We start from the raw sequence: 18859 nt of genomic DNA on the forward strand, positions 1-18859 counted from the left end.
GGCAAAGCAGGAAGGCAACGGACAACAGCATCACAAAGCTTCCAAGGTGGGTAAAATAAGGACCCAAATTGTTGGGGGCAATATGCTGACTCTATAAACCACTTTTTGTTGTTGTTAGTTGCAAAGTTGTGTCTGACCCACCGCAACCCCATGGACAAAGATCCTCCAGGCCTTCCTGTCCTTACCATCTTCCGGAGTCCATTTAAGCTCACACAAAGTGCTTCCATGACTCCATCCAGCCCCCTCAGTCTCTGTCATCCCTTCTTCTATTGCCCTCAATCTTTCATAAACCGCTTAGAGAGGGCTATAAAGCACTAAAGCGGTATATAAGTCTTAAGTGCTATTGCTATTTCCACAGCTAGAAAACTAGTTCAATTGTTCTATATGCTAGCTTTGGTGAGCTGTCCACAAATCTTTTACTTTTTCAGCCCTACAATGCTACCTTCTCACTTTCCCTTTTTTTTCCCCGACCTACATTTCTACTGAAAACTGCTTCAATCACAGATTAAGACTGTTTAAAGCAGAGGTGTCCAACCTTGGCAACTTTTAAGACATGTGGATATCAACTCCCAGAATTCCCCAGCCACCCATTTTGAGAATGGACCTCCACAAGTTTTAATGCTGCTATGGTTGGACACTTCTGGTGCAGCGCATCAGATCTCTAAAGGCAGATTTATATATAACAAGCCCAACGATGTTTAGCTGAACTTCAAATTCAGACTTTCTCCAGCAATGCAACTCTTCTCCCCCAGGATGCAAGGACAATAAAACAGTGTGGTTTTTTTTTCCCAACCATGGCAGTTTTAAGCATGCTGGCTGGGGAATTCTGGGAGTTGAAGTTCACACATCTTAAAGTTGCCGCAGTTGAGAAACACCAGCCTAGAAGATTTGAATGGTGCAACCTTCCACCACAGCCGGTTTTCGAGAAAACTAATTTCCTCACAAAACACTTCACTCTAGAGGCGTAACTTGATAATAAACACATTACCCAACAGGCTGATCTGAAGGAAGTTTATCTCTCTTAAAGCAGGCAGTTTCAGTACAGTATCTGGTCAAACAAAGACGCTGAGAAGGTGGGAAGTGGAGGAAGAGGGGAAAAGAAAGATGTCTGCCCCAAGTTGGAAACTCCGGAAGAATTCAGATACGGCTTGTCTTTGCACTTGTGCATTATCTGCAATGGTGAAAATTGCCACGCCTGTGTTTGCACCATGTAGTCAACCTGGGTTAATCTTAACCATGATTTATGATTCAATGCATCAGGCAAACCCAGGAAAGATGAAGGGTGTGCAGAGAAGAGCAACAAAGATAATTAGGGGATTGGGGACTAAAACATACGAAGAACAGTTGCAGGAACTGGGTAGGTCTAAAATCTAATGAAAAGAAGGACTAGGCAGCCCTGATAGCAATCTTTCAATATGTAAGGTGCTTCCACAAAGAGGGGAGTCAATATAGTCTTCCAAACACCTGAAGGCAAGAAGAAGCAGCAATGAATGAAAACTAATCAAGGCGAGAGCCAACCCCAAAATAAGGGGAAATTTCCTGACGATGACAACAATTAACCAGTGGAATGGCTTGCCTTCGGAAATTGGGAGTGCTCCATCACTGGAGGTTTTCAAGAAGAGACTGGGCAGTCATTGAGCCACAATGGTGCGGTTGTTAAGAGTGCAGCACTGCAGGCTACTTCTGTTGACCGCCGGCTGCCTGCAATTTGGCACTTTGCATCTCACCAGGCTCAAGGTTGACTCAGCCTTCCATCCTTCCGAGGTGGGTAAAATGAGGACCCAGATTGTTGGGGGCAAGAGGCTGACTCTCTAAACCACTTAGAGAGGGCTGTAAAAGCACTGTAAAGTGGTATATAAGTCTAAGTGCTATTGCTATTGCTATTTGTCCTGCATGAGCAAGACTAGAAGACCTCCAAGGTCCCTTCCAACTCTATTATTCTGTTAACATTGTTGGCACACACCAAGGGCCCCCCAGTTCAATTCCAAGCTACAAATATTCTCTTCTATCAGTACTCGAAAATATGTCAATTCAGTAGCCAGGTGAAGCCCGTGGTTTCATCCAGGTACTTCAAAGTCTGGAATGGCACAGCACCAAGAATTCCTGTGGCCTCCCTATTTCTCAAGGAATGTTTTATTGCAATAGCAATATTGTATTATATGCACAAGCCCTTGTTGTCTGGGAGAGGCAATCAGCATTCCAAACAAACCTCCAGGATCAACAGTAGCAGACAGAAGTACCTCAGGTATGGCTCTTCATTGGGCAAAGGCTTAATATCGCAAAGAACTGTGTTGGTTGAAGCCAAGCTGTCCGTGGTCACACGAGAGTGGCATTGTTCAGACTTCCTGACCCCTCAACATTTCAAACCAAGCCTCAAATGTTCTCAGGGTTATTTTTTAAAAGACCCTTTCAGCATTTATTCTTCTGAAAACATTGAACTCTGACTCCTGGTACCTGTCAACTTGTAAAACATTCCTATGCCTGTCCCTGAGTTGCCATAAACAGGAGGGGTGGGGGGAATTCTGAAAGAAAAGTAGGGCAGTTTAAAACCAGAAGTATATTCCACGATTATCTTACAAAGATTGTAGCTGGGCTACTGGATATTCTGCCCGCAAAAATCCTTCATTGGAGAATGTGATTGATGACACACCCAGGGGGGAAAACAGGGTCAAAGGTGGCTGTAAATTATGTATGCCAGAGTTAGCTTCATTTAGGTTAATGCTAATAAATCTTTTGAATTCTTTGATTCTCGAGGCTCATGATTTAATTAGGGAAATCGCTGGAACCCTGACAGTACCTTCAAAATTTATAACAGCCCCTCTTATGGCATGGTTTTCCAGGAGTGGACAACGTGTCCCATAGTGCCCACCAGCACAGTCCTTGGGTATGATGGCCTGGGAGAGAACATGTAACCCCTCCAGGAATTGCAGGACTCTGAAAACTTTCCTGACAAAGCCTAGATGTTCCGCAAGGCTTCCAACCCAACAAGAAGGTTGCATTCTTTGGGGGAGGCGTGTTCCTACTTTCACCTCTTGCTTACAGCCAAATGTTTATTAGAATGATTAATGTAACCATCATGCTGCCAACGAGAGTTTGCAGTGTTAAAGCCCCGCCTTCCACAGGGCAATGTTTAGCTGTGGGTGTTGGACCATCAGAAAGCCTGGATGAAGAAAAATGGACTCTTTTGAAGTGTAGAGCTGCAGGAAATTGCTAAACCTCTCTTGGATCCCCTAAGAAATCCCGAGCAGTAAATGAAATAAATCCAGACTGCTGCTGAAAGCACCGATAACCGAGCTGAAGCTTAAATATTCTGGACAAATGATGCGAAGGAAAGGAAGCCCTGATGCAGGAAAAATCAAAGGCAGTCAAAGGGCAGGTGAGCTGAAGACTAGCTAGTGATAGCACTTAGACTTATATGCCACTTCACAATGCTTTTACAGCCCTCCCTAAGCGGTTTACCGAGTCGGCCTCTTGCCCCCAACAATCTGGGTCCTCGTTTTACTGACCACGGAAGGATGGAAGGCCAGGTCAACCTTGCTCCTGGTGGGATTCGAACTGCCAAACTGCAGGCAGGCGGCAGGCAGCGGAGGTAGCCTGCAGTACTGCACTCTAACCAACTGCACCACCACGGCTTCATGGCTTGATATCACCACTGATGACACGAGCAGGAGTTTCAAAGGTCTCGGAGAAGAAATTCCCAGTAGACAAAATGGATGGAAACTAATCAAGAAGAAAAGCAACCTAAAACTAAGGAGAAATTTCATAATGGTGGGAGCAATTAACCAATGGAATAACTTGCCTTCAGAAGTTTATGTTACACCAAACGTGTAACTAAAACGGGAGTAGGAACATACAAGTTCATAGGTGGCACCTATAACATCACAACAAGTAGCAGAAGTTTGTCTTTGGAATGGAAAAGTCAGATCACCAGTTATCCTGCTGGCTTACAGAGAGCCAACTGGCATGTAATTTTTGTTCACACGGGAGAAATCTCGGGTAGGGCTCAACACTAGTTGACAAATTAGTTAGGCAGTTGGCAATTTAGTTAGCTAGTTGACAAGTTAGCTGGTTTTATTTATTCCAAGTTGGATTCAATTTGGACACCACTCAACTCCAGCTCTGGGCAATTTGCAAGTTATGTAAGATAAAAGGCAATACAAACCCAAACAAAGTGAAATTTGAGTTGAATATACAAACAGAAGACAAAAATAACAAACACACCCAGGGCCCCAACTGTCCTAGCACCAAACCTGGGAGAACAGCCAGGTGTTTAAGATTTTTTTTAAAGGTGGGGATCTCGCTAATCCCCCCACTCCAAAATAAAGAACCTCTTAGGGACTGGAGGCTAATACGTACAAAGGACAGTTTCAGGAATTGTGTGTCTAGTTTAATGGCATGACATGATAGCAGTCTTCTGATATTTGAGGGGCTGCCACAAGGAACAGAACAGATTAACAGAGTTGGAAGGGACTTTGTAGGTCATTTAGTCCAACCCCCTCACCCCAGCAGGAGACCCCACACCGTTTTTGACAGATGGCAGTCCAGTCTCTTCTTGAAAGCTTCCAGTGAGGAAGCTCCCACAACTTATGAAGGCAACTTCGGCTCCATGGATTGATTGCTATCACTGTCAGAAAAATTATTTCTAGGTTGAATCTCTCTTTGACCAGTTTCCATCCATCATTCCTTGTCTGGCCTACAGATGTTTTAGAAAATAGCTTGACCCCCTCCTCCTCTCTGTGGCAGCCCCTCAAATATTGGAAGATGCTCTCATCTCTCCCCTGGTCCTTCTCTTCACTAGACTAGCCATGCCCTAAACATCCTGGCTGCTCTTTTCTGCACATCGTTTTTACATCACAGCGATCAAAATTGGATGCATATCATATATTTTAGCCTCCAATCCCCTAATCATCATGAGGAATATCTACATAATAATCATCGGTGGTCAACCATTCTCCAAAGCACAAAGCAGGACAAGAAGCAATGGATGGAAACTAACCCAGGAGAGAACCAACTCAGAAATAAAGAGAAATTTCTTGACAGTGAGAGCAATTAACCAGTGGAATGGCTTGCCTCCAGATGCTTCATCATTGGAGATTTTTAAGAAGAGCTTAGAAAGCCGTTTGCCTGGAATGGTATGGAATTTCCTGCCTGAGCAAGGGGTTGGACTAGAAGACCTCAGGGGTGGGATTCTACCAGTTCGCACCTATTTGCTAGAACCGGTTGTTAACATTCTCAGCAGTTCGAAGAACCGGTTGTTAGAAGAAATTACTGGCCTAATCCTGTCAGGAAGGCAGGAAGGAAACATTCTGGTGTTGCTTACAGAAACTGCCTCTCCATTAACCCTTATTACATTCTTGGCAGGACTAGACTTCCTGTCTCAGGAACTTCTCTGGAGTTTTTTTTCCCCCTCCTTTGCTGGTACTTTGCTTGTGTGGAGAGACCATTCAAAGTTACAATGGCACTGAAAAAAGTGACTTATGACCATTTTTCACACTTACGACTGTTGCAGCATCCTCACAGTCATGAGAGGCCAGGCGAGGAGATGCGTGCCTCGATGTGAGTGATATTGAGTTGGCCACGCCCAGCCAATAACATGACCACCAAGCCACGCCCACCCAGTCACATGACCACCAAGCCACTCCCACCACGTAAGCCATGCCCACAGAAACGGTTGTTAAAAATTGTGAATCCTACCCCTGGAAGACCTCCAATGTCCCTTTCTAACTCTCTTCTTTGATTATTTGGAAAGGTCCCAACCATGATGAGAACACGTCATCGCAACAGATATGCCCCAAAAAAACAAAAAAAAACAAGGCTCAGATCAATTTCCACCAAAGGAACACATGCTTCCTTCTCATCTCTGGCCCCATTTTTTATTGCTATGACTTAGCAATACAATATAATTGCAACATGTCGCTTTCGTCCTTCAGCCTCGAGAGCTCTTCGGTTATCACCAATTACAGAAACAAACCACACTTTTCGTTCCCACTGGCTTACGGGCCAGGGCCAACACGCGTCAAGCCCATGAAACTGCACGGCCAACCGCCACAATTTTTACAACCTTTTATGCAAACGTCAAAAGAGCAACCATAAGGGTTTTTTTGAGGGGGGTGGGGGGGTGGGGAGGATTGTCAAATTTGAACCAATCCCAAGCCTGTGGGCTTTTTGAAATAATTTCAGGAAGAGAAAGAGAGGACGCCATAGGTTTCTGTGTTACCGCAGGTTTAATTTCTGCAAATCCTACCATATATTTTTTTAAAATATTCCTTCTGGACATTTTTAAATCTCCGCTTCTGCAGCCTGCAAAGTAACATACAAACAGTCTGTCTCTCTCTCTCTCTCAGACACACACCCCCTGCCTGAACTGGAACTTTCAAAGTCATAAATTAGCTGTGTGGGGTTTTTTTTTTCTCCAAAAGCGCCTCGTAAATCCATCAACCTTGGCAGACAAAGGTTTGGAGAAAGCCTGGATGGCTACAGGAACAGGTCAACCTGACATGCTGCCAATTTGATGCAGGGTGACCTTAGCAGATACTTATTAAACCATCCCCAGGTAGTCCTTGACTTACAACGATTTGTTTAGCGACTATTCAAAGTTACCACGGCACTGGAAGAAAAGTGACGTATGGACCGTTTTTCATTCTTAGGCCCATTGTAGCATCCCTAGATCAAAATTCAGATGCTGGGCAGCTGATTCATATTTATGATGGTTGCAGTGTCCCTTTTGAGACCTTCCAACAAGCAAAATCCACGGGGAAGCCCAGATTCACTTAACAACTTTGTTAGTAACTGAACAACTGCAGCAATTCACTTAACAACAGCGGCAAGAAAATAGGGCAAAAGGTCACTTGACAGCTGTCTCACCTAGCAGTAGAAATGTTGGGCCTTCCATTGTGGTCATAAGTCAAAGACTACCCGCATTGGAGTGGGGAAAGGTGGGGAATTGGTTGGGGATTACCCTCCCCATCAAACCAGGGTCCCAATTACAGGGGGAAATCTGATATTCTCTATTCTCAGCCCAGTTGGAAAAGCAACAAACAGGAGCTGCCGTCCATGTAAAATCTGGACCTACTCTTAGTGAATTTGTCCAGCTGGACAGCAACGCCTAGCCAACTTTGAAAAACTTAAGATGGAGAAGCTAAGCAGGTTCATGACTGTTTAGGGTTTGGAAGGGAGACCGCTAGGAAAGTCCAGAGCGGGTTACACTGAGAAGTGGTGACCCTAGAAAAAGACCCCCGCTGAATGCTTCTGCATAGCTGCAAAGGTGTACTCCACGCCTCTACTAGCAATAGAATACTTTATGCCTTCACCAGGCTTGAAATTTTGGACCTAGACAACTTAGAATTACTCCACCTACGGTCTGACCTAAGCTTAGTACACAAAATTGTCTCTACAACATCCTACCTGTCAACGACTACTTCAGCTTCAACCATAAATAACACACAGGCAAACAATAGATACAAACTCAAAGTAAACTGCTCTAAATTCAATTGCAGAAAATACGACTTCAACAAGAGAGTGGTCAATGCCTGGAACTCCCTATCTGACTCTTTTGTTACATCCTCAAACCCCCAAAACTTTAACCTCAACCATGGACCTCACCCCATTCCTCAGAGATCTGTAAGGGGGTGTGCATAAGCGCACAAGCATGCCTATCGTCCCTGTCCTACTGTTCCCATTTATTCATATTCATTTATTAGGTTCCTGTTTATACTTATATGTTTATATGTTGTGCTCATACTTATACTTGCTTTCTCATACATGCTTGACAAACTAAACTAAATAAACTAAATAAAATAAAAATAATTCCATGGATGAGTGCATGAGGTTCCCAGGATCTCAACGCCAGCCAGTGTAAGGAGAGATTTTACCTTACCTTGCAAGTTCCTCTTAAGATTGCCTCTCTGTTCTGCAGATGCAGGCCGCCTGCACCCCCTCTACACCATCCAACCCACCTCAGTTACAACTACCAACAAAAGCCTGGCAAAGCTTTTTTGTACTTTCAAGCCACAGAGGTTGGACTACTTTGGCAGAAATCTGTAGGCGCACGAAAGCAACAAGGCTCTTTGCCCAAAGTTCCCTTGCATGGGACAAATAAGAGAGCGCCTTCCAAGGGTTGGAGTTAACCTGGGTGTCAGCTGATGCCTGCCCCCACCCCAACTCCAAGCGAGAGGGGGAAACGCGGCAGAGCATTTTTAGAAGTCTGCTCAGGCCCACGGAATTGAGTGGGGTCCTCCTTCCCCCCGAGGTGCCTTTCTCCGTTCGTCCACCGGATGAATTGAGAGTGGGATGATCAGAAGTGAAACTTAACGGCAACTGCAAGCTTGGAGCCCCTCCAGGCTGGGGATGGCAGACACTGGAGTCCAACATATCTTAGGGAGAGCCAGGTTGGGAAAGGCTAGATGACCTCGTGGGTTGAGATTCCTTCCCATAAGTCTTTGGAATTGCCCTTTTATTGGGGGGGGAGAAGGGAGATATGCTTTAGGGGTCTTCGAATTTGGTAAGTTTAAGACTTGTGGACTTGAACTCCCAGAATTCTTGAGCTAACATGGACTGGAGGAGAAATTCTGGGATTGAAGTCCACAAGTCTTAAAGCTGTCAAGTTTGAAGAGCCCTGGAATAGAGAAAGAGAGATTGAATAGATAGAAAGAGAGAGAGATAGAATAGTTAGAGGGAGAGAGAGAGAGAGAGATAGAATAGATAGAGAGGTAGGAGAGAGAGAGAGAGAGAAAGAGAGAGAGAGAGAGAGAATGATATGGAATGGAATGGAATGCAGAATGGGCTAGACTAGACTAGACTAGACTAGACTAGACTAAGAATGGAATGGACTGGAATGGACTGGACTGGAATGGAATGGAATGGAATGGAATGGAATGGAATAGACTAGAATAGATTGAATGAATAGATCAAGAGTCTTCAAACTTGGCAAGTTTAAGACTTGTGGACTTCAACTCCCAGAATTCCTGAGCTAACAAGACTGGAGGAGGAATTCTGGGAGTTGAAGTCCACAAGTCTTAAAGCTGTCACGTTTGAAGAGCCCTGGTCTAGGGTCTTGCTTTGAGGCTCAACCTCTGCAGCAAGACAGCCGAAGCAAGGCCAGCTTCCTCAAAAACGAGAATAAGGGGCTTCTCAGCCCCCCCCCCAAATCCCGTGCAGGAAGGTCCAACTTAGAGGTTAGACCCCCTTTGGGGGTCTCCACTATCCAACCTCAACCCCCCCCCCTTATTTTTCCCATCCTGCTTGCCAAACCCTGCACCCCTTTTCTTTTAGCCAATGTTCGCCCCCTCCCTATAACCTGCTTCTCCCATCCATCACCTGGCTTGGCACCACACACACACACACACACACAAACACACACACACACACACACACACACACACACACACACATGCCTCAACGGCCAATTCAGCCTTAGGAGTTGCCAAAAGAGCAAAAAAAACCTTTCCTTTAGCCAAACTCCTCCGTGGGACGAAAGCAGAGGGCCACTCATCAGGCCTGTAACTCAGCTAGTTAGAAAGGGGTTGTGGGAAACCAGCGGAGGGTCTTCTTCCAGGCCTTGGCTTCTCAGGGCCAGGTCGAAATGCCCCCTCCCTCTTCGCCCACCTGCCAAGAAGTCCCTTAAGTCTTACCCTTTCTTCCCTCCCTCCCCACCCCGCATCCCAGGACCCCCACACGCCTCTCCAGCCTTACCTACCGGAGCCCAGGGCTCCCTCAAGCCTAACCGCCTCCTCCCTTCTCCATCCCAGGGGAATGCATAAGGCTTCCTCTCCAGCCTTTCCTGCTGCAAACATCAGCTGGCTACAAGGGGGAGGATTGTGAGAACCCATCCAGAAGATCTTCTGGGCAGAGGGGGCTTCTTGGGGCCAGTCTAGATGCTGGCAATAATGGGGCGTTGTGAGAACCCAGCCAGAGGATCTTCTGGGCAGAGGGGCTTCTTGGGGCCAGTCTAGATGCTGGCAATAATGGGGCGTTGTGAGAACCCAGCCAGAGGATCTTCTGGGCAGAGGGGCTTCTTGGGGCCAGTCTAGATGCTGGCTATAATGGGGGCGTTGTGAGAACCCAGCCAGAGGATCTTCTGGGCAGAGGGGCTTCTTGGGGCCAGTCTTGATGCTGGCTACAATGGGGGCGTTGTGAGAACCCAGCCAGAAGATCTTCTGGGCAGAGGGGGCTTCTTGGGCAGTCTTGATGCTGGCTACAATGGGGGCATTGTGAGAACCCAGCCAGAAGATCTTCTGGGCAGAGGGGGCTTCTTGGGGCAAATCTAGATGCCATCTCCCCTCTTTGGGCACCTAAAATCATATTCCTCCTTTCTTCTCTCCCTCACCCCCATTCCCCCTCCCCCACGTGACTCCATCCTCATCTGCTGAGCCCAGCCAGGTGGGTCAGCTGGCTACAACAGGGTCGTGGGAAACCGTCAGAGAGTTTTCTGGGCAAAGGGGGCTTCTCAGAGCCAGGGTCCACATATGCCCTTGCCCCCATTTGCCCCCCCCTCCCAAGGGATGCCCCCAAACCCTAAGCCCTTTCTCCCTTCCCCATCCCAGGACCCCCACGACCTCTCCAGCCTCACCTGCCGGAGCACAGTCACGAGCGTTGGCTGGCTACAAAAGATCGTGAGAACCCACCAGAGATTTTTCTGGGCAGGCAGGGCTTCTCGGGGGGCCAGTCTAAAGTTCACCCCTCCCTCTTTGCCCACCTCAAGTCTTACCTCAAAGTCTTGCCCCTCCTCCCCCACCCTTCTACCCCCCGCATCTCCGTCCTTCTACCTGCCAGAGCTCAGCCAATGGGGTCGTGGGAACCCACCAGAGACTTTTCCGGGCAGAGGAGGCTTCTCGGGGCCAGGTCTAGATGCCCTCTCTCCCCTCTTTGCCCATCTCTTACCCCTCATTTCCCCCACCCTCATCCCAGCCAGGACCCCCACGCGCGTCTCCAGCCTCACCTGCCGGAGCCCAGCCACGAGCGACAGCTGGCTACGACGGGTCGAGACTCGTGGGAACCCAAACCAGAGATTCTTCCGGGCTTCTCGGAGCCGGGTGCGTAATATGCCCACCCGAGGGGGTCCCTAAAGCCTAACTCCCCCTCCTCCTCCCTTCCCCATCCCAGCGCCCCCCGCCCGCCCCCCGCCAAGCCTTACCTGCTCGGCTCCCTCGCGAGCTTCGCCCCCGCGCTGCTCGTCTCCTCCTTCTCAAGCGCCGTTTCCTCCCTCTCGCCGCTTTTTTCCCCGCCGCCTCCGACGGGGCGGAGCGGGCACGAGTGGGGAGGAGGAGCCGGAGCCACCTCGGGGCGGGTTGGGGGGGGGGAGCCCCGGCCGCTCCGCCGAGCCGACCGCGCGAAGGAGGAATTTCCCACGCCTCGCGCTCCTCCTTCTCCTCCTTCGCGGTTCCCGCCGGTGGGGGAAGCCCCGCCCCTTGGGATAGGCCCCGCCCCTGAAGGATGGAAAAGATGGGGAGGGGAATGGGGGGCTGAGGCCTCCCACTCACCCCCATAATTTGAGCAAGGGGGAGGGGTCCCTGTGGTCGCCTTGGACTGGAGTCTGTCAAAAGAAGCATCTTTCTTTCTTTCTTTCTTTCTTTCTTTCTTTCTTTCTTTCTTTCTTTCTTTCTTTCTTTCTTTTTTGTGTGGCACAACAGCCTTGCAAGGTAGTCCAATGCTTCTTATAGGCGACTCTGGCCATCTCTGGGAGGGGCTGGGACGGTGGGAATGGCTTCAGAAGACCTCGTGAAGTGGGACAGGCAAGGTAGGACTGTTTCCGCCCCCCCTTCCCCCCCCCCCCCACAGTTCTCATTGTTATGCACAGGGTTCAGGTGGGGGGAGACGGTGGAAGTAAAGAGTGAAAGTGAGGTGAAGTAAAAGGTGATGGGCGCTGTGAAGTCCCCCTCAACTGGAGGCAGCTACAGCCTACGACCGCAATGGACCCCAAGGTCTATGTTGGTATGTTGAGAAATGCCCCTTCAAACAGGAGCTGGCAACAGAGAAGGAAAAACAAAAGTAACAATAAGCTATTATTATTATTATTATAATACACAAAAAAACCACAGTGCACACAGCAAATGAGATAACTATGCTGGGTTTCGTATCACAAATCACTAGCCGAACGTTGTTGTTGTTGTTGTTGTTATTGTTGTTGTTGTTATTATTATTATTATGGCTTCCAGGACGCTAGCAGCAACCCATATCAACCATTAGCACCAGTCAATGGTATTTGTGATGCATTTTTGAATGTTCAGTTGACTGAGTTTCATATTTAATGAATAAAGATAATAATAAAGATGACGACAACAACAACAACAACAACAATAATAATAATAATAATAATAATAATAATAATAATAATAATTCAGACGGACACCCACTTGGCCCACAACACACCTGACATAACAATAGTTGAAAAGAAAACGGTTTGTCATTGACATTGCAATACCTGGTGTGCACGAATTGAAAACATGCAGCAAGAAAAAAAATCACAAAGTATCAGGACTTACAAACTGAAGTTGATCGACTTTGGAAAAAGAAATTCTGTGTTATCCCAATTGTCATTGGAGCCCTTGGAGCAATACCTAAAGGGCTGCCTCGCTATTTGGAAATCCTGAATTTATCAGACTTGAATAACCTGATTCTACAAAAAAAAACCATCCTACTTGGAACACTTGGAACATTATATCCTTGGACACTACCTTAACAGTCCCTAGGTCCTTGATTAGGACTTGAGCTGTTGAGCTACAAACCAGCCCCAAAGGTTATGAATGTCACTAAAGATAGAAGAAGGAGAAGGAGAAGGAGAAGGAGAAGGAGAAGGAGAAGGAGAAGGAGAAGGAGAAGGAAAGGAGAAGGAGAAGGAGAAGGAGAAGAAGAAGAAGAAGAAGAAGAAGAAGAAGAAGAAGAAGAAGAAGAAGAAGAAGAAGAAGAAGAAGAAGAAGAAGAAGAAGAAGAAGAAGAAGAAGAAGAAGAAGAAGAAGAAGAAGAAGAAGAAGAAGAAGAAGAAGAAGAAGAAGAAGAAGAAGAAGAAGAAGAAGAAGAAGAACCGGGCGGACAGCTGGTGTAACAAAGCACTGCCTGGACAGTTCCTTGAAAAGATCCAAGGAAAAGTAGACAAGGAAAAGACCTGGTTATGGCTGACCAATGGAACACTGAAGAAAAAGACAGAAGGCCTGATTCTTGCAGCCAAGAACAAGCCATCAGAAACGAATGCAATTAAATCCAGAATAGAAAAATCTGCTGATAACCCCAAATGCAGACTCTGCAAATAAGTGGACGAAACCAACGATTGCATACTGAGCTGTTGCAAGACAATCGTTCAGACTGACTACAAACAACGTCACAACACAGTCGCTCAGATGGTCCACTGGAATTTGTGTCACAACTACCATCTGCCTGTAGCAAAGACCTGGTGTGATCATAAGCCTGAAAAAGTGATCGAAAATGAGCATGCAAAACTACTGTGGGACCAGTATTGTCTACAACAGGGCAGAAGTAGAGAACCTGTCTATCTGGTGTTCACAGAACAATCTGTTACTGAATGTCCATAAAACCAAAGAACTGATTATGGACTTCAGGAAACATGGACAGGACCACGCCCCACTCATCATCAATGGAGAACGAGTGGAAACTGTCCCTACAATCAGATTCCTTGGCACCCATATTTCAGCTGATATCTCCTGGTTCCCTAACACCAAGGCCATAGTGAAGAAGGCTCAGCAGCGGCTGCACTTCCTTGTGGGTTCTCAGGAAGAACAACCTGGATAAGAAGCTGTTGCCGGCTTTCTATAAAGCCTCTGTGGAGAGCACTCTGACATATTGTCTGAGTGTGTGGTATGCAGGCTCCACAGCTGAGGACAGGAAAACTGTACAGAGGGTGATAAACACAGCTCAAAAAATCATTGGTTGCCCTCTGCCCTCCCTGGAAGACTTAGCCAGGTCCCGCTGCCAAAGCAGAATCAAAGCCATTATAGAAGACCCCTCACACCCTGGTAATTATCTTTTTGACCTGCTGCCGTCTGGACAGCATTTTAGGTCAATAAAATCCCACACCACTAGACTGACAAATAGTTTCTTTCCCTGGGCCATCCGAACCGCAAATAAACACAAAGTCACTGCCTTATTAAGATGTGAAAAGATGTGAAATCTCAATACCCCATTCAGATGTATAATAACATATTACAGTACAATCCATCTCTTGTGTATTTTACTCGGCTAAGCATTACAGTCAGTGTTGGATGTATATTTTGTGTATATTCGTAGATATTGTACTCTCAAATTGCAAATGGAGATGTGGCTACTCTATTTTTCTTATCTTCATTTTTAAGTGCTTTGGTTTTATTGTATTGCGAACAGTTGCTGGGGTGCATCCACAGTTTCGTTGTACTTGTACAATGACAATAAAGGCCTTCTTCTTCTCAGATATCACGATTGTGGAGAAGAAAAAAGTGTGGAACTTTGACATTGCCATACCTGGTGACAGCAGAATTGACGAGAAACAACTTGAAAAAAGCGCCAGATTATCAGGACTTGAAAATCAAACTGCAGAGACTCTGGCATAAACCAGTGCAGGTGGTTCCAGTGGTATTCGGCACACTGAGTGCTGTGCCTAAAGACCTAGGCAAGCACTTAAAAACAATTGGCGCTCACAAGATCACCATTGGTCAGCTGCAGAAGGCCACCTTACTGGGATCTGCTCACATAATCCGCCGATACATCACACAGTCCTAAACTGCTTGGGAAGTGGTCGACTAGTGATTTGTGATACGAAACCCAGCATAGTTACCTTGTTTGCTATGTACACTATAGTTTTTTGTATATAATAATGGTAATTGGAGAATTGTTGGGTTCAGAGCAACTTTCTTCCCCGTGGCTGGAATTGTAAATTGTATTTCCATGACCAGGTAGAATTTTTTTCTTTCAATTCTGCTGTAATAAACAAACTTTCTCTTTTGGCTGCAGATTACTGCAAAGGTTCTCCTTCCTTCCCATCCATCTTCCTTCCTTTGTTTGTTTTCTCTGATACAACTTAGCCAAATAATCTCCCAGCGAATGCAAACATCCCATTAAGTTTAACTCTGCTAGACTCTGAACAAGTTTTGCCAGGAACGGCTGGGTGTGAGTGGATTTCAGTTTTTAACAGGGCGTAAAAAAATCATTACCAATAATTATCCCCATTCTAACGGAAAAGGCTCTTTGGACTTTATGCTCGGCTAAACAATTAATTCCCACAACACAGTCTTAGGCCCTAGGATGTCAAATCATGTAGTAGGGCTGTATGATTATTATGCTTCTCGTATTTCTTATTACCTATTCCTTTAGCATTATACGAGAATAAAACTGTGTTGTTTGCATTTTAGGATTTATGTTGATTGCTTTTATTTAGTGTCCTATGACAATTACTGAGTATTGTGTTTATGATTTATGTGGATTGTGTTTTATGATTGAGGTCATGATTTATCATTTATTGCTTGCATGCACACTGAGAGTTTATGTGCAGGAGACAAATCCCTTGTGTGTCCAATCACACTTGGCCAATAAAGTTTTCTATTCTATTCCATCCAATATTTATTCTATTCTGTTCTGTTCTATTCTTATTCTACTCTATTCTATTCCATTCCATTCTATTCCATTCCTTTTTTAAAATATTTTTTATTTTATTTATACAAACATTCCATCTTTCATTTGAACCGTTTGTTGTCTGGGTATAAATATCTTCTGCAATAACCATTATAGTTTATACACATTCATTGCTTAGCTTTAATACTCTGTTCTTACTTAATACTAATCTGCATCATCTATCTAATTCTTGTAACACTGCATTCCATTCCATTTCAATTCCTATTCTATTCTATCCTATCCCATCCCATTTTCTATTCTCTATTCTATTCCATTCCATTTCAGTTTAGTTCCTATTCTATTCTATTTATTCTATTCTATTTTATTCTATTCTATTCCATCCCATCCCTTCCCATCCTCTCTTCGCTTCTCCTATTCCTATTCCTATACCTATACCTATTTCTATTCTATTCTATTCTATTCTATTCTATTCTATTCTATTCTATTCTATTCTATTCTATTCTATTCTATTCTATTCTATTCTATTCTATTCTATTCTGGAGTCTAATGCCATTTATGGAATGAGCTAGGAACCCTAATCCCAGTTGCAACTGTTAATCAACAGATTAAATAGGCCGAAAACATACACCTTCTTAAACCTGGGAATTAGCGCTGCTGAATTTAACAAGAAGCTTAATTGATCCTGGCAACATAGGGGTAAGATTCTTAATTCACCAAGCAGTTGGAAACAGGACGGTGTTAATGGACTGGACCTGTTTCCCAAAATAGACCCACCTGTTCAGTGTTGTGACAAAAGAACACAAAGGCGTCTCACAGCCAAATTTTGCAAGCTGCCCTAAAATTAGGTACAGTGGTGGAGGTGGCATCTAATGGGGATCAAAACTGGTGCCCTTCCTGGATCTGTTTGGAGTTTCTGTCTGTAATTAAAGAAGGACAACATGTCCCAGAAGCCTACGTTTCTCCAAAGCTCAATTCCTTTACCTCTATATATGAAAGCCAAGTACCACTCACTCATCAGGAAATCTCCAGGACCGTAAAGCCTACAAATTTGAAATTTGGCACATAAGTTTCTCTGGGTTTCTAGCAGAGGTATAATCAACGGGTTGTGACCAGTTCTGGAGAACCGGTAGCAGAAATTTTGAGTAGTTCGGAATATCACCTCTGACTGGCTCCCACCCCATCTATTCTCTGCCTCCCGAGTCCCAGCTGATCGGCTGGGTCTTCTTTGGTTGCCCTGCACAGGAGAACAGAGCTGGAAAGCAGGTTAGTGGGGTGGGGAGGGAATGGGGATTTTGCAGTAACTTTCCCGCAGGAGTGGGGTGGGAATGGAGATATTTTTTTATGGTATCCTTTCCCTGCCACACCTACCAAGCCATGCCATGCCCATCAAGACATGCCCACAGACCTGGTAGTAAGAAAAAATTGAATCCCATCAATGGCTGTTAGGTGGTCACTTTTCTGCCTTCCGCGCAGAGGTGGATTTGTAAACTGTACAGATGCAGATAGATAACTCAACAAGACGTCCATAACAAATTACATTTATTATTTCATCAGGTATCCTCATAACTCACGTTTGTGACAAAGTCCTTCTTTAATGACCCATCCTTTGTATATCTGCCTTGTAGTAAAAGATGGTTATCTCCTAACCCATCTCGTAGCGATAGAAAGCAGCTCCCATGAGTTAGGGAGTTCAGGCAAAAGTGAGGAAAACTCCCCCAACCCCTCGAGGGTCAATTTAGTGGCCAATCAGGAATACAGATGTGGCCATGTGACATGAACTACATTTCCCAGGATACATGATGCATTCCCTTAAGGGGACAGCTCATAATTCCTAAGTCACTATCCAATTCCCATAGACTGGCTGGGACAGCACACTCACTAAGAAAGGATTTTTCGAAAGGACCATCAGAGCATTAATATTTCCTATATTATTATTAACACGCTCTGATGCTAAGGAGTTCTGCTCCCCCTCCCCACCTGAAAAGAACTGTGTTCCAACTGCCAGTTTCCTCACGTTCCGTTACCTCAGTTCAAACTGGCAGACGTTCCACTCCTACGCCCAAGAGAGGCCTGGGATTCCTTACAGTACTAAACCTCGGTACCTCACCAAAATGTCTGTGTCTCCCACCTATAAAATTGCTTCCGAACTCAAGGTGGAGGTAGCGATATTCCCTTATGTGTTTCAAGCACCGACCACCACTGAGCCACCGGATTGTGAACCAAATTTCCCCTGCATAGCCCGATCGCATAGTTTTGTCACAAAGCACGAGTATAGTAGTTCTTATACAGCAATTAACACGCTCTGATGCTAAGGAGTTCTGCTCCCCCTCCCCACCTGAAAAGAACTCTGTTCCAACTGCCAGTTGCCTCACATTCCGTTACCTCAGTTCAAACCGCCAGACGTTTCACTCCTTCACTCAGGAGCGGCCTGGGGCTCCTTACAGTACTAAACATCGGTACCTCACCAAAATGTCTACACCTCCCACCTCTGGAACTTGGTTCTGGACTCAAGGCAGAATATTTTATAATTTTTATAGGTTTATAATTTCAGCCCCGGCAATGCAGTATCTTTATTCTGTACCCATCACCATAGCAGTCCTATTCTGGTGGCACTTCTGAAAATAAAACAGCAACATGCCATTTTCTCACATACACTGAGGAAGAAGGAATCCTGTGAAATTTATGAAGACTGGGGCGTCCTTGAATTACGGCCGTTCATTTAGTGACCGTTCAAAGTTATGACATCACTGAAAAATGTGGCTAATGACTGTTTTGCACAGTGATGACCTTTCCAGCATCCCCATAGTCATGTGATCAAAATTCAGAGGTGGGCAATCTGATTCATACTTATGACCTTGGCTGTGTCCCAGAGTCATGCGATCATCTGACAAGTCAAATCCATGGTGAAGCCAGATTCACTTAACAACCGGGTTACTAACTTAAGAACTGCAGTGAGTCACTTAGCAACTATGAAAGAAAGATTGTAAAATGGGTAAAAACTCACTTAAAATGCCTCATTTAGCAGCAGAAAGTTTGGGTTCAATTGTGGTCGTAAGTCGAGGACTAACTTAAGAACTGCAGTGATCCACTTACCAACTATAAAAGGAAGGTTGTAAAATGGGGCAAAACTCAATTAACAAATGCCTCGCTTAGCAACAGCAAATATGGGCTCCATTGTGGTCATAAGTCAAGGACTTCATAGGTATTTCGTTTAAGTCTTGCTTATCACAGGAAGTAACAAAAAACAATCGGCAGATTAATTTAGTTTAGTTTCTTGTCATTGCACCTCGTACAATGAAATCAAATG

At 45.4% G+C, this 18859-nt stretch overlaps 1 protein-coding gene across 1 annotated transcript in view; it reads right to left on the bottom strand.

Annotated features, from left to right (window-relative positions):
• The window catches only part of MCTP2 (multiple C2 and transmembrane domain containing 2), a 137824-nt gene extending 126419 nt beyond the window's left edge, over window positions 1–11405 (bottom strand). The window contains exon 1 of the mRNA XM_026709428.2: window positions 11132–11405. The gene's annotated coding sequence lies outside the window, so the exon portion shown is untranslated. The remainder of the gene's footprint in view (window positions 1–11131) is intronic.
• Between the last annotated feature and the right edge of the window lie 7454 nt (window positions 11406–18859).

The sequence above is a fragment of the Pseudonaja textilis genome, chromosome 13 (genome assembly GCF_049901715.1).
Source record: "Pseudonaja textilis isolate UNSWEBS1 chromosome 13, rPseTex1.2, whole genome shotgun sequence".
NCBI lineage: Eukaryota > Metazoa > Chordata > Lepidosauria > Squamata > Elapidae > Pseudonaja > Pseudonaja textilis.